The sequence below is a fragment of the Cibotium barometz genome, chromosome 1 (genome assembly GCF_041138505.1).
Source record: "Cibotium barometz isolate CiBa-2024 chromosome 1, ASM4113850v1, whole genome shotgun sequence".
Lineage (NCBI taxonomy): Eukaryota > Viridiplantae > Streptophyta > Polypodiopsida > Cyatheales > Cibotiaceae > Cibotium > Cibotium barometz.
The window spans coordinates 61,778,603-61,782,001 of record NC_141046.1 but is presented as its reverse complement, the minus strand read 5'-3'; the positions used below and the strand labels follow the sequence as shown (position 1 = coordinate 61,782,001).

The 3,399-nt window shown below is 34.9% G+C and overlaps 1 non-coding gene across 1 annotated transcript; it reads left to right on the top strand.

Annotated features, from left to right (window-relative positions):
- Positions 1-1,146: 1,146 nt before the first annotated feature.
- On the top strand, positions 1,147-1,219 carry TRNAR-ACG (transfer RNA arginine (anticodon ACG)). The gene has a single exon. It is a non-coding gene; the product is annotated as a tRNA-Arg (tRNA).
- The last annotated feature ends 2,180 nt before the right edge of the window (positions 1,220-3,399 follow it).

The following is a 3,399-nucleotide window of genomic DNA, read 5'->3' as shown; positions in this document are numbered from 1 at the left end:
TCAATAACAAGACAATTGCTAGTTTGAGGCTCTTTACACACATACCCATTTTTGTGGATGGTGGAAGATTTCCTCTCCATCCTATTTCCATGGCTAAGATTTCTCCACAAAGTTGGACAACCACATATATGTGATAAGGAAAGTTAATCTACAATGACATAAAGATATCATGAAGTTGACTTGAATGGTAAAGAACTTTCTTTGGCTTTAACGAAAACCAAGACAAGCAAGGCTTACAACATGCCATGTTAGGGAATAAGACTATAAAGCATGTTTTTGGTCCTACAATGCAAGACTATGGAGTTGGTATGGGTTTTCATTTTTATTTTATTTATTTATTTATTAAGAAAGGCTAAAAATATATATTAAAAAGAATGGAAGTAAGTACAAAAAAAGCTTTTTGGTATGAAGAAGCTTAACCTCATTTCAAAATTAACAAGGGTTGGAAGAGAACATCATGGATCATCAATCATCATTTGGTATGGGTTTTTATTTTATTTTATTTATTAATTAAGAAAAGCTAGAAGAAAACATATGCACTGCTACACGATTCTGTCCTTGAAGAACCAGAGGTTTGCAGACACATGGGAAGCTAAAAAGGCCCACAAAATGCACAAGAAGACGGTTAAAAAGAAATGTATTCCTATAACGCTAGACAGTCCAGAGGTATTCTGATCTAATAAAATTCAAAAATTGCACAGAAGATGCCTCTCCCAATAGCAGCTCTTTCCAATTAAATGGGATCTTCCTCTTCATGCATGCATTTAGAAAACTCAGTGTCTCGAGAGTCCAACAACAGTTGATGAAGAGATAGGCAATAGGTTCTTCTTCTTCTTCTTCTTTCCACACGGTGTCCTACCTGTGGTGATGATTCCATGGAATTGGGAGGTAGGGGGGGAGGGTGTCTACCCACCAATTGTTACCATCATTATAGCAGGAGGATCGCGGCGGTCTAGGGTTCTCTGAACAATGAGTGGGTCTTCGCTTTGGTTGTGTTGAGATCGAGACGTGGAGTTGTGTCAAGCTAGAGTTCATAATGCTGATAAGGTAGTGCGTGGACCTGCTCATTTAGGGCTGGTTGTGTGAGAGCTTCCGTGGTAACAGTATTTTAGTATATAATGCAAAAGAATAGCAATTGAACATCGAGGTCCTGTGGCCCAATGGATAAGGCGCCGGTCTACGGAACCGGAGATTCTGGGTTCGATCCCCAGCAGGATCGGTTTTTAAACCCTACATGAATAGCCTCTGTTTTGTTGCGAAAATGTTTTTCTTTGACTGTTTTTATTTAATGAGTAAAGTAGTAAAATTATGGAGTCAAAAATTTTAAAAAAATACTAATGTAAATCTCGGAAAAAAAATCATAATTGTTTTTCTTTGAGCACTGTTTTTAGTGTAATAAAATTATGGAGTCAAACATTCAATAAAGTACTAATGTAAATCTGGGAAAAAAAAATCATAATTGTGCCAAGTCAAACATTTAGTATTTAAAAAAAATCATAATTGTGCCAAGTCAAACAGTTAGTATTAAAAAAAATTCATAATTGTGCCAAGTCAAACATTTAATAAAATACTAATGTAAATCTAGAAAAAAAATCATCATTGTGCCAAGAAAAAATGTTTTAAATTAAGGAGTCAAACATTTAATAAAATACTAATGTAAATCTAGAAGAAAAAATCATAATTGTGCCAAGAAAAAAATGTTAATTTCTGTTTTGTTTTACGAGCCGGGAGTTTTTTTACATGTAAACTATACCCCTTGATCAAACATTGAATAAAATTATGCAGTTTCTGATTGAGCCGAGAGTGATGCATAGATGAATTGAATAGAAAATGTGTTTAAAGGTTTTTTAGATGCACATATCAATAAAAAACACGAATTCATAAGCACATAGGCCCACTTTTTTTTTTGGGGGGGGTATTGTGAGGGTTATTTTTGAGACAGAATTGACGGACCGCATGCCTAATGGGAGAAGGGGGCGGTTGAAACCGTTTGCTTGCTTTTGATTGTGTTAAATCAAGCAGTCGTCTCAAGATGCTGCTACCCACAAGTCTTATCATCTCATAGGTCCATCATGGGCCCACCTTAGAGCACATATGCCCAACTTATTTATGATCATTCATTTGATGTGTTTGCTTGCTTACTTTAATTATGTGAAATCAAGCATTAATCAACCTTTCCCACTGTCCAATCGTCTCGAACATAGTTGCTTTTTTGATGGGCATCACACGTGTTTTTGAGCATTTTAACTGTAAAATACTTGCAAAATTTTAAAATTCCATACTACAAAACTTGCTATATTTCAGCAAACCCGTCAATTTTGAAGGGAAAGGGTGCCCATTAAAAATCATGCCTAGTCTTGAATAAATCTAGCCTACACTCATCATCACAGTGGAGGAGTAAATCAAGAGAACTTTAAAAGGGTGTTCGAATTCACAATTTTGAATCAATTATGCTCGTAAAAGAAGTGCCTCAAGAAGGAAATTCTTAACCCTTGAATTGTGTATCCTTATTCATATATCTTTTCATTCAAGATTATAATGGGAATAATTCTCTAGCCATATCCCCCGTAGGATGCAAATAGAAAATGATCATACAAGCTAAGGACAAAAGGCACACAAAAACTAGTCGTCAAACTAATAGGCTCTTTGTTTTAAGCCTAATTAGATTTGGACAAAAGGCACACAAAAACTAGCCACCATCAACTACTAGGCTCTTTGTTTTAAGCCTAATTAGATTTGAACAAAAGGCACACAAAAACTAGCAACCATCAACTACTAGGCTCTTGATTTTGCACAACCTAAACATTAAACTTAATTAGATTCGGACAAAAGGCACACAAAAACAAAAACTAGCCCATCAACTACTAGGCTCTTGATTTTGCACAACATAAACATTAAACCTAATTAGATTTGGAGTCCTAGGCACAAGGCTGATTCCATGCAACTTCAATACTTGAGTCCCTCATAATTAAGTGAGTTTAAAATACACTCAAATGCAAAATGTTCTAGTCATCCTAGATTTGAGATTTGAAACAAACCTTCCCCATAGTTGTGTAGACAGTAAGCATGGAGAGCTGTACACTCTAGGCAAGCAAGTGCCTTATAGTCTATCTACATAACAAGCAACAATAGGTGATGGAACCCTCATGGGGTCCACTAAAGAATATTTAAGATGACACATGAGTTCAATGTAAGGGATCTTAAAATTCATTTTCAAAGATAAATTTACTAAATAATGGGGTAGTTTTGAGTGATTTTTAAATAAAATTGTACATTTGAAAAGAAAAACGGACCATAGTATGAACATTATAGGTAAAATAATTTTACTCACTTAAGTGGATGGTGTTCAATTTATGATTCCATAAACTAAGTTTTAATTCTTACTATGATCATCTCTTG